The sequence below is a fragment of the Myodes glareolus genome, chromosome 6 (assembly GCF_982192425.1).
Source record: "Myodes glareolus chromosome 6, mMyoGla1.1, whole genome shotgun sequence".
Taxonomy (NCBI): domain Eukaryota; kingdom Metazoa; phylum Chordata; class Mammalia; order Rodentia; family Cricetidae; genus Myodes; species Myodes glareolus.
The window spans coordinates 18849255-18861888 of NC_142031.1; the positions used below are offsets into that span (position 1 = coordinate 18849255).

The 12634-nt window shown below is 48.6% G+C and overlaps 1 non-coding gene across 1 annotated transcript; it reads right to left on the minus strand.

Moving 5' to 3' along the window:
- Positions 1 to 755: 755 nt before the first annotated feature.
- On the minus strand, positions 756 to 858 carry LOC125406383 (U6 spliceosomal RNA). The gene has a single exon (XR_007233884.3). It is a non-coding gene; the product is annotated as a U6 spliceosomal RNA (small nuclear RNA).
- Positions 859 to 12634: the final 11776 nt, after the last annotated feature.

Here is a 12634-nt window from a genome sequence, read left to right on the forward strand (position 1 = left end):
GTGACACTTCCTCTGACCCTCGCTACGTAGTGACTACTGCTAAATTAGAGTCAACTTGGATGCCTTCTCCATCTTCCAAGTCACACCTACTGAAATTTCACCAAATGATCAGTGACCATGGCTGCCCCAGGCCTAGCTTTGCCCCTGGCATGAGGTAAGTCAGAGGTGGGTATTTTCTGAGCACCTACACTGTGTGAGATTCTCTATTGAGGAGAAGCTGTGGGTGTTTTTGAAACAGTCTAACTGTGTAGCCTAAGAAGACTTTGAACTCATCGGTGCCCCTTATAACTCCTGGTACAGATAACATTAAATCCTGTAGGCCCGAACCTGGTGCTATATAGACCTAACAATTTCATCACTCAGGAGGCAGAGGCAGGGAGATCTTCACAAGTCAGTGTAGTGAAATGCCTCAATGGATGAAGAGCAAACCTGATGAACTGAGTTCACTCTCAGTTCAATCTGAGTACAATCCATGCGGAGACAGAATGAAACAATCAGTCCTACAAAGTTGCCCTCTGACCTCCACACTGGTGCTGTGACATGTGTAACCTTACATACATCACATATACGCACACACATTGATTGTTTTGCTTTATTTTTCAAGACAGGGTTTCTGGGTAGCCCTGGCTGTCCTGGAACTCACTCTATAGACCATGCTGGCCTCAAACTCACAGAGATCCACCTGCCTCTGCCTCCCAAGTGCTGGGATTAAAGGCCTACTCCACCACCACCACCACCTGGCTGCTGCAAGAATTTTTAATACAGCATGCCTCACTAATTCTCAGGTCTTGCTCAGAGGCCATGCTAATCTTCCCTGTATTGCTCCAACTTCAGTACATGTACTGCTGAAGTGAGTCCACACACATAAAAAAATAAAATAAAATAATGACAACTAAGTTCAGTTCTACCCCAGTCATCCTAAGTACTTTTGGGACATCACCACTTAGAGACAAGATCTGGGTTTTTAATTTTTGCTATTGTTCTTTTGAGTCAGGTCTTTGTACCTCTGGCTGGCCTAGAACTCATGGGTAGACCAGCTTAACCTATAACTTGTGATGGCTGATCCTCCTGCCTTGGCCTCCTGAGTGCTGAGATTACAAAGTATAGACAGCCAGGCCCTGGCCTGCAGGATTTAATATAGAATCACTGGGGAATCACTGGGCCTGGGGGCTGGGGGTGGAGATGTTGCATAGAGGTGATGCGGCCCTGGGGTTTGATGTCCAGCACTGCAAACAAAATAGAAATGAAACAGTTCAAGCTCGGGTTGCCCTTGCGTCCTGTGGCTCCCAACTTCTCTCTCTATAGCAGATAGTTGAGTTTTGTGCTTCAGGAAAAGCCCCAGAAGGATGGTGAGGTCCAGAGTCCACGGCAAGGAAAGATGAAGACAAAAAAGACCTTGAAGAACAGTGTCCACCCTGCCCAGACATTGTCCTGTTTTGGCCTGGGGCCCAGCTGCAGTTCAAAAGCTGCCAGGGGAAGGAGATGGGAAGGGAGGGGAGGGATGGGCCTGGCGGCAGGGTCGACCCTGCCAGAGAGGAAAGGGATCTCCCACCCCTAAATGGGCCACAACTCTGCAGAGTGCTGGAAAGGCTGGGATGCCAGAAGGCAGAGGCTGGGCTGGAGCTCTCACAGAGAGGCTCCTGCAGGCTATACTGCTCCTGAGGATAAATCGTGAGTAGCCAAGCTGGCTTGTGTAACAGTGACTTGCGTAGCAGCCGTAGTGCTTGCTGAGTGTCAAACACTATTTTGACATTTCATTGTTTATGTTTCAGGAGACGGTATCTTGCTATGTAGCCCAGGCTGTCCTTAAATTCGGCCACGTGCTCCCATCAGAGGCTGTGTCTCATCAAACCCAACTGAGCAGGCATTTTACACGTCATTATCCTCAACTCTCACACTGACTGGGGTGTAAAGAGGTGAGGTCAGCTGACCAAGGTCACACAGCTAGCTGTCGAAAGGTAGGAAAGGGTGAGCTACAAACTAACGCTTTGGGGATGGAAATCGAAGGAAACACATTCGAAGCCCCACAGAACTTTGGCATCTGCCTAGGCAGCGTGTGTGTCTTTGAATACGAGCGTGGGCTGTACCCACTTTCTGGAGTGAGACTGCCTGGGTGTGAGTTGCATGTCTGGGTCCCAGGTGAGGACTGTATGCAGCCGGATGGATTTAAGTGCAAGCTGTCTGACTGAGGATGTAGCTCATTGGTACAGTGCATGCAAGAGACGCCGGGCTCTACGCCCAGCCCATAAAAGCCAAACATTAATCGCGGTCTGTCCTTTGCAGAGTCGCAGCCCGAGCCTGGGCAGGATTCTATATACACCCAGCCCGTATGAGTCCATCTTCCTGCAATCTCCTGGCCAAGGAAACAAAGGCAAGAGGACTCCAGTCCCTCTCCACTGCCATCCTCCCTGACCACACGCCGGCCGTTCCTACACCCTATAGTTCCAACCCACCTTCATGGGCAGGCCCAGCTTGACGTGCACCCCGAGACCAGGCTGTCTCTACCGCCCTGGCCCACCTTCCCGGACGGCCCCAGCTCGGCCTGCACCCCGGCAGCCCCCACCCCAGCGTTGGCGCGCAGCTGCGGGACACACAATCGCCCGTGCCTCCTCCCCGCCCCCCGCGCAGCCCCTCGTTCAACAAAAGCCGCTTTCTTTTCCCACAACAGATTAAAGACCAGGAGGGGGTGAAAAATAGCTTCTCCAGCCAGTGGCGGGGGAGGGGCGCGGGAAAAGCTGGGGCTTTGGGGACGCTTTGATGGCGAATGTGTGGGAAACCCGGAGGAATGTGGCTGCTCCGACGGCCGCAGCGGGGCCAGGCGCCGCCAGCAGGGTCCGCCCCCGGGGACCTGGGACCCGCGCCCGGCCCCGCGCGCCTGAGTCTCCTGCCAGCGCTGTCTCCATCCTCCACCCCTTTTCTCAAACTCTGACTTCTCCATCTTCCCCCTCTTCTCTCTCTCTTTTCTGGTTCTCCCGTCTCTTTCCCTCGTTTCTGGCCCCTTCGTCGCTCTCCCGAGGCCTTTTTCCGAGTCTCCCTCTTTGTCCAGGGCATTCTTTCTGGGCCTTTGTTTCCGCGCCTTTCTATCTTAGTGGCGCCTTCTCAGCCTCTGCCTGTGGCTTCCGGGGCTCGGGGTTTTGATGGATTCAGCATGTCTCTGTAGCCGTTTCTCCCGCCTCATTGGACAGGGCTGGGAAGAGGGCACGGGGGAAGTAGGTTGTTTCAACACCTCCCCACCACGTGTGAGAGCAGATGGGGGCAGAGCTGTGAGGTCCAGGCCCGCCTCGGGAAAGACGCTTAGGAAGCCTGAGTCACCTAAGTCGGGAGAGAAATGGAGCAGTCAGCTCTTGGAGACCTCCAAAGGTTCACAATTATTTTCGTCTCGGTTTAAATCTCTGAAAGGAATTCCTGGCCCGGGATCGGATGGTGGCCTTGGGATCCTGATGGGAAGTGGGTTGTCCCCCTCCTCGCTCTAGTCTTTGGGACAGTCTTAGGGGAGGAAGAGGACCGACTCACGAAAAGGGCTTCCAGGTGGCTGGGGACAGAAACCTTCCTAGGAAAGACTAAAGTCCCCAAGGATCCCACCCAAGGATTCCCAAAACCACAACTCCAAGGACTGCCAACATAGTGGAGCCCTTGGTAAATTCATCCTCCTGCCTGAGCGTCAGCTTCCACACTTGTAAGATGAGATTCTTGCTCAGATCAGTGGTCCTCCGTCTTTTATTTCATCCGCACATCCCAAGAGTCAATAGAAAGTAATGTATTGCTTATGTTAATCTCTTCTCTCATTTTGTCTTTATGAAAGACCAGCGTTCAGCCTGGGTTCTGATTAGATTCGTTATTGCTCATAGCCGGTCTAATCAAGTACATTCCAGCTCTAACCTGGGCAGCAAGGTCCCACTGAAGATAGACTTTGGAGTCACAGAACTTCGGTTGGAAACTGGAATCTGTGAGTGCCCAGCCGTGACCTTGGGCAGGTCACGCTCTCCCTTGGATTTAGTTTTTTGTAAAGAAGAGATAGTCACAACATTCACCCCACGGGAGTGTAGTGAGCCTTGTGTCAGAGACCAGCATGCAAGCCGACACTGAGATGTAAGACACAGGGCTGTAGAGATGGCCCAATGGGTGAATTCCATTTCCAGGACCCACATGGTGGAAAAAGAGAAGTGATTCCCAAAAGTTGTCCTCTGACCTCCACAAGTGCACAGTAAACATTTCCTGTCCACATATGTAACTAACTTCACATGGCTTACTAGCTACATTACAAACAATCAGGAGGGCTGAGGAGGTGTCCCTCAGTGGAGAGTACCTGCAGAAGGTCCTGGGTTCCATTCTTAGCAATCCCAAGATTAAAAAGGAATTTTGGTTGTCTTTTAAAAAGGAAGGGGAGCCGGGCGGTGGTGGCTCGTGCCTTTAATCCCAGCACTTGAGAGGAAGAGGCAGGTGGATCTCTGAGAGCTCGAGGTCAACCTGGTCTACCAGAGATAGTCCCAAGACAGGCTCCAAAGATACAGAGAAACCCTATCTCAAAAAACCAAAGATAAAATAAATATATAAGTAAATAAATAAATAAATAAGGAGGAGAGAGAGTTCTGTGGTTAAGAGCACTGGCTACTCTTACAGAGTTCCTGAGTTCAATCCCCAGCACCCACATGATGGCTCCCAACTGTCTGTAAGTCCAGGATCCAACACTCTGACAGGCATACATGAAGGAAAAACACCAATGCACACGAAATGAAAATAAAGAAAAAAGAGGACAGCATGGGGTATGGTGGCGCATCCCTCTAATCCCAGTGTGAGGGAGGCAGAGGCCAGAGGAGCAGCAATTCAGGATCCTTCTTGGCTATGACTGTTTCAAGAAAACAATGAATAGATAAATAAATGAAATAAATGAATAGATAAATGAATAAATATTTTAGAAAGACAATGGAATTGACTTGAGTAATATAATCTCATCTGACCCTATTATCCCAAAATAAAATGATATAAAGAATCTATTCTTTGTACACTATTTTCCACAGTAAGTCATTAAGATGTGGTAAGTGGGCATTACAAGACACTGAGGAAGCTGGGCAGAAAATGATGTGCGGTAAGGTTCATCAGAGAGAATGGGCAGAGGCCAAGTAGAGGAACCTACTAGCCACGACTGGGTAAGTAGATGGAGGTGGGGTGCCTGGAGAATTTGGGGAGCCAGGCTAAGGGGCGTGCAAACAGATAAAGAAGGGGTCCCGACAGGTCAGAGGGACTCTCCGGATGGGCTCCTCTTTGTTAGGCTGGGATGTAGCTCAGTGGTAGAGCTCTTGTCTAGCATGCACAAGACTTTACATAAAATCCTCAACAGTGGAGAAAAGAAACTGAGAGTGAGGTAGAGGAGAGAAGAAGAAATGAAAGGAGAGGGGAGGGGAGGGAACAGAGGGGGAAGACAGGAGAGAGTAAGGAAGGGAGGAGAGATAGAGAGGAAAGAGAGGAGAGAGGAGGGAGAGGAGGAGGAGAGGAAAGAGAGGCGAGGAGGGAAGGGAGGGGAGAGGGGAGGGGAGAGAGGAGAAGAAGAGGAGAGAAGGGAGAAGAGAGAAGAGGGAAGGGAGGGGAGAGAGGAAGGAGAAGAGGAGAGAAGGGAGAAGAGGAGAGAGGAGGGGAGAGAGTTGCTTTTTCAGGGAAGGAAACAAAAACGTTCTGGGTACTCTAACTGTCTAACTCTGTTAGACCCTCTCCTTGGGCTGGATCCAAAGTTCACCTAGGCCCTGCTGGAATTCCTGGGTTTAGGCCTCAGAGCAGAGAGATAAAACAGAAAGAAGAGAAAAGAAAGGAAACCCCTATTAGTGTTGGCTGGCTTTTTTTTTTTTTTAACAAAACAAAATAAAACTATTTTCAACTACTTTTATTTACGTACTTTATGTATATTGGTGTTGTGTTTGAGGGCATCAGATCCCATGGGACTACAGTTACAGATGGTTGTGAGCCACCCTGTGGTTGCTGGGAATTGAACTTAGGACCTCTGGAAGAACAGCCAGTGCCCTTAACTGTTCAGCCATCTCTCCAGCCCTAGCTGCCCTTTTTTCATGAAAACAATCTTTTTTATTCTACTTACCCATCCCAGTTCCCCCTCCCTCCCCTCCTCCCACTCCCCCACCTTCTCCCTACCCCACCCCCATCCACTCCTGCTGCCCATTTTTTTAACATCTCCTATAACCAGATGCCATTCTAAGCTTTTGTACTAATTTTCTCAATAAACCCTCATACATTGCTGAACAGAATATAAACTTTGGCAAGGGGCTGGAGCGATAGATGGCTTAGGATGCTGTTCACTACTCTCCACGAGGACTTGGGTTCTATTCCCAGCATCCCTAGAAGGCAGCTTACAACTGCCTGTAACTCCAGTTCCTGTGCACACGTGGTACATATTAACTTGTGTATGTGTGTGCTTGAACTCACATGTGGGTACACACACACACTTTTTGAAAAGATAAACAGTTGTTTTGTTTCTTGTTTTTTGTGTTTAAGTTAAACCCAAGTTTGCTATTTGACCCAGCAGTTCCCTCCCAGATATCTGATACCCAGGAGAAAGGAAAGGACTTGTAAGGGACACTCACAGCCACGCTTTTCTGTTAATCACCAACAAGCAACAGTGACTCAAATGTTCATAACGGGTGACTACATCACCAAAGTATGAGACAGTCACACATGGAATATTATTCAGTCATAAAAAAACTACTGAAACATGTAGCCTCACGGATGGACCTCCAAAATTGTGCTAAGTAAAAGAAACCATATTCACAGGGCCGCATAATATATGGCTCCGTTTATGGGAAATTCCCGTAAAAGGCAAATCTAGAGAGACAAGTAGATTCGTGGTTCTCTGGGGCTGGGAAAGGGAGGAGAGTGATTGCAGATGGGAGTGAAGTTCATGGGGGATGATGGAAATATTATCAAGTTGACGCAGTGATGGTCGCACAGCTCGGTAAGCATGCAAAAAAATCACAGTGTCCTTAAAGCAGACGATTTTATGGTATGTAAATCACAGCTCAATAAAGCGCTTAGGAAATAAAAGAAAAAGCTCACCATAACACAGACCTCTCGTCCAAAAGGAGGCTGAGGCAGAAGGATCACCTGTATCCACAAGTTCATACCCAGCTGGATCAAGATCTCAACTCTGAGAAAAAAGAAGAGGAAAGAAAAACAGATTTTCCCAACACCTTTTGGCATATCTGGCATTATTATATTATCCTTAGTCATAGTTTGCTCAGAAAGGGAATGACGCGCATCACAAACTGCAGTGCTCCTAATAGCTCACGTCCTGGGCACTGCTGGGACTGTGTCCTGTACTCCTCTGGGCCCTTGAACTTATACATTTAAACAACTTATTTGTTTGTTTATATCTGTAGTTATTTATTTATTTTGCTGCTTTTTTGAGACAGGGTTTCACTGTGTAACAGCCCTGGTTGTCTTGAAACTCACTCTGTAGACCAGGTTGGCCTTGAATTCACAGAGATCCACCTGCCTCTGCCTCCTGAGTGCTGGGATTAAAGGTGAGTGTCACCATGCTTGACTCATTTAAACTTTTTAAATTACAACTTTTTTGGGGGGCGGGGCGGATGAGGGGCAAGATCTCATGTAACCCTGGCTGGGCTCATGTTTCTTAGGTAGCTAAGGACAACCTTGAATACCTGATCCTCCTGCCTCTACTTCCCATGCGTTTACAAGTGTCTGCTACCACGGGCTGTTTATTTGGTGCTCAGGATAGAACTCACACACCTGGTACAAGTCAGGTTTTCAAGTTGCGCCAAGAGTTCCTTAGAGCGGGCAGAAGTCCTGGGGTAAGTTTGAGTTGCTGGGAAAGCCTCCTCCTGAGAACACTTTGGTGACAGCTGGTCCAGTCATGTGTAGCATGCTCCTTACTCCCCCTCCCTTGCACTCTCCTCTCCCAAGGGAGGGAGAGACTTGGCTCCAAAACTGAGACCAGAATCTAAGCCAGAGCCCTGACCTGATCCCTACCCTTGGAGCCTCCTAGATCTGGGAGCATGAAGGCGGAGGTCTGACCTCCAACAAAACCAACAACCAGAACTAACAAACCCTCCTCTGCCTTGTGACTTGACTTATTCTATAGGACACCCTCAAGCCGAAAGCCCTGGAAACCCAATTCAAGCCCCATGTTTCCCTCTTTTCTGCCCCTGACATCACTCCCCTCAGGTCTCCTGAAGTCCAGGCTAGGCACCAATTCATTCTGTAGCCCAGATTGCCTGGAACTCACTGTAATCCCCCTCTATCATCCTGATTGTACCTTGGAAGCCTAGTGGTCTCCAACTCCAAACTCAGTGTCAAGCAGCAACTTGCTGATCTATTCCAAGTCTTGTTTCTCTGTTTATGAAACATCACCATTAGGGGCTGGAGAGATGGTTCAGCGGATCAGAGCGCCTGCTGCTCTTTAGAGGATACAGACTATTCCCAGCGCCCACATGGCAGCTCACAACTGTCTCTAACTCTAGTCCCAGGAGATCTGATGCCCTCTTCTGGCCTCCTTAGGCACTGCACACACAGTGCACAGACACATACATGAAAGACCACTTACCCATACATATGAGACAACTAAAAAACAAAACAGAAAATCAACACTACTACTCCCTCAGACTGCTTGTAAAGATTTTGATGCAAGCAGTGACATTCACTTCATTTTACCATGCTCCATAGGCCACCCTCGTTACATCGTAAGTTGTTAGGTTTGGGGGTTTGTTGTCAGACATGGTCTAATTATGTAGCCCAGGCTGATCTTGAACTCATGATCCTCCTGCTTCTGTCTCCTGCATAGTGGGCTTACAAGCATGTGTCACCATGACCTGCTTAAACTGTCAGAGTTTAAACAATTCCCCCATTCATCAGGAAAGTTTGGAGAAAAAGCCGGCCGCATCGCTCAGCGAGTAAGAGTCTGGGCTGCTGAGCTGACGATCTGGGTTCAATCCCCAGGTTCCACGTGGTGGAAGAGGAGGACTGACACCTTCAAGCTGTCCCCTAACCTCCACGTGCATGCTGAGGCACATGTGTGAACACATGTATACACACACAAATCAATACTGCAGGGCTGGAGAGAAGGTTCAGCAGTTCAGAGCCCTGGTTGTTCTCCTATAGTACCCTGGTTCAATTCCCAACACCCGCGTGGCAGCTTACAACTGTCTGTAACTCCTATTCTGGGGGATCTGATGCCTTCTTCCGGATTCTGTAGGCACTACACGCACATGCTGCACAGACATACATGCAGGCAAAACACCCATACACATAAAATACATAAATAAATAAATAAACTAAAAAATACTTGCAAAATTAAAATAAATACAAAAAAAAATAAAGATGTTTGAGAAGGCTGGTGTGGTGACATGTTCCTGTACTCTCAGTATTTGGGAGGCAGAGGCAGGAGGATCAGCACAAAATTGGAAGCCAGTTTGCTCTGCACAGTAAGTTCCAGGCCAGCTAGAGCTACCCAGTGAGAGAGACCCTGTCTCAAGACAGAACAAGAGAAGGTGACGAAAATAACGAACACTGTCAATAGGAAGAGAGTGGTGGTTGGTGTCCATCGGGAACTTGACAGAATCTAGAGTCACTTGGGGGATGGGCCTCTGGGCACATCTGGGGATTATCTTGATAGAGATAATCTTCACTGATGTGGAAACATCCGTCTTAACTATGTAGACTATTCCCGGGTGGGTGCTTCTGGTACAAGTGCTGGCTCCAGCTGGGCAGTGGTGGCGCACGCCTTTAATCCCAGCACTTGGGAGGCAGAGTCAGGTGGATCTCTGTGAGTTCGAGGCCAGCCTGGTCTACAAGAGCTAGTTCCAGGACAGGCTCCAAAGCCACACAGAGAAACCCTGTCTCAAAAACAACAACAACAAAACAAAGCAAACAAACAAACAAAACAAAACAAAACAAAAAACCTCAAAATGACAAGTGCTGGCTCTCCATCCACCTCTTTCTGTTTCTCGACTGTGGGTTTGATACAGCCGGCTGCTTTGAGCTTCTGCTGCCGTGTCCTCTCTGCCATGATGAACTGCATCCCTCTAGAACTGCGAGCCCAGATTGATCTTCCTCCCTGAGATGACTTTCTCCGACTACAGGAGAGTGACTCACATGTGAAGTCAGCGTTTACGGGCCCTGATCCCAGTGCCGTTTCAAGCGCTGTACACACATGGACTCATTAATCTTCACAACAGCACTGTGAACTAGGGTGCCATTATCCCTCCCATTTTACAGATAAGGTAACTGAGGCTCAGAGAGGCTAAGTGTGTGGCTTACAGTGTGGTAGGGGCAAGCCAGCTGACTCTAGAGTCTTAGCTCTGTTTCATTCAGAATGCGTGAGAATAGAACTCTGAAAGCCTGAACCGGGGCCATTAAGTCTTGGTAGGATGAAAAGAAAACAGCTGTGGGCTTAGGTGGGCGATTGGTGCGGAGTCAAGGACTCAATTTGTGGACAGTTTCTCCTTCCTAGGCTGTCCTGGAGCGTCACACGCTTCATGGAAGGGTAGTAACCATGATCAGGACAACAACCTTGTCTGTCTGTCTGTCTGTCTGTCTGTCTGTCTCTCTCTCTCTCCTTCCTCCCTCCCTCCTTTTCTCCCTCCCTTCCTTCGTTCCTTCCTTTCTTCCTTTTCTTTCTTTTCCGAGACAGGGTCTCTCCGTGTAACTCTGACTGTCCTGGAACTCACTCTGTAGACCAGGCTGATCTTGAACTCACAGAGATTCTCCTGCCACTACCTCCCCAGTGCTGGGATTAAAGGTGTGCGCCACCACTGCCCCACTTGTTTCTATTTCTAATGCAAACCAAGGCATTTAAACTACTTTGGGGTCAGGTGCAGTAGTGTCTTATGCTTTTAATCCTAGCACTGGGGAGAAAGATAAATGGATCTCTGTGAATTCAAAGCCAGCCTGGTCTACATAGTGTGTTTTAGGTTAACCGGTACTACATAATAAGACCCCATCTTAAAATAAATAAATAATATTTTAATAAACAAAAGGATTTCAATGAATGTTTAGTTAGGCAATAATGTTGTTGGGTTCAAATTTTTGAAAATATTAAAAGAGCAGGGTGGTGGTGGCACATGCCATTAATCCCAGCATTTGGGAGTTCGAGGCCAGCCTGATCTACAGAATGAGTTTTAAGACAGCCAGTGCTACATAATGAACCCTATCTCAAAAATAAAAATAATGATGAAGTAATTTTTAAAAATTAAAAGATTGGGCTGGGGTGTGCTCAGTGGTAGAGCACTTGTCTATCCTGTCTAAGGCCCTGGACCAGATGCTCGCTATCCCAGGGCTGCAGAGATGGTACAACAGGGTCCCTGGGCTTTGCTGGCCTGCTCATCTAGCAGGATCAGATGGAGTGAGATATCTTGTCTAAGAAAACAAGGTGGAAAGTTAGTTAAGAAGGACACCTCAACACTGACCTCCTGCCTGTATGTGCAGTTGCTAACGTGGATACACACACACACACACACACACACACACACACACCTACCTACCTAACTAAATAGGGCAGGAAGATGGTCTTTTCATGCCCAGGCCTGCCATCCCCCAGCTGGAGGGTCACCAAGGTTTCAGAAGAAAAGCATCTAGCGTCTGGCAGCAGGAAAGGGTCTGCTTGGCTTGTTCTGAAGCCGCGAGGCGCAGAGCCACCTTGCTCTGCAGGATCTCTGCAGGCTAGCCTCAGCCTGGTTTCCTCTTCTCTTTGCTGCACCACTGCTTCCTGCAGGTGACGGCTGGTCCCTCAGGGAGATGGTTGGTCCCTTCTCCCTCAGAGCCTTCCCCTGAGGCATCCCCACAGGTACCTGCGGTGCTTCTGCTCAATTTCCCCTCCCTCCTCCAGGCCTCCAAGGTGCCTCATCCCCAGGGCACGTCCTGCCTGATTCTTATCCTCTGATGGGACAGAAGAGGCCCCTAGAATACACCTGAGTGGCTGCAGATCAGATATAGCACCTGAGCTGGTTTGATGTGGGTTTTTTTTTCTTTTCTTTTCTTATCTGCACTGTGATTTCAAAATTAGAATGTTTCACCTAAGAATCCGATTTTCTATATTTACCTGAAATACCAGCACACCTGGTCACAGTGTGCCTTCGGGCCAAGTGACATCACACTAAGTGAACTGCACTCCCTTTAGGAGGAGTGTGAACTCTCAGGGTCAGCATGATCTTCACCCCTCCTGTGGGTCAGTGTGGTGGACTGGAGAGTAACCCTCCCTAGAAGCCTGCAGGGGCCCCGCCACAGAACTTATGCCTTTACTTTACAGAGCAAGTGGGGAATTAGTTTGCAGATAGAATTAAGGCCATTCAAAAAATGAAAATAAAAAAAGTAGCCGGGCAGTGGTGGCAGACACCTTTAACCCTTGGGGAGGCAGAAGCAGGGGTATCTCTGTGAGTTCGAGGCCAGCCTGATCTACAGAGCAAGCTTCAGGACAACTAGGGCCACACAGAGAAACCCTGGCTCAAAAGACCAAAAAAGAAAAGAGAATTAAGGTCACAGGTCTCAATTACAGAGTTTATCGGGGGTGGGGTTGTTCTGCACAATTCACAAGGGTCTCTAATGTGAACAAGGAGCAAAGGAGAGCAGGTAGAGAGGCGTGGCAGCGGGAAGAGTGAAGGGATGCCATGCTTTTGAGTTT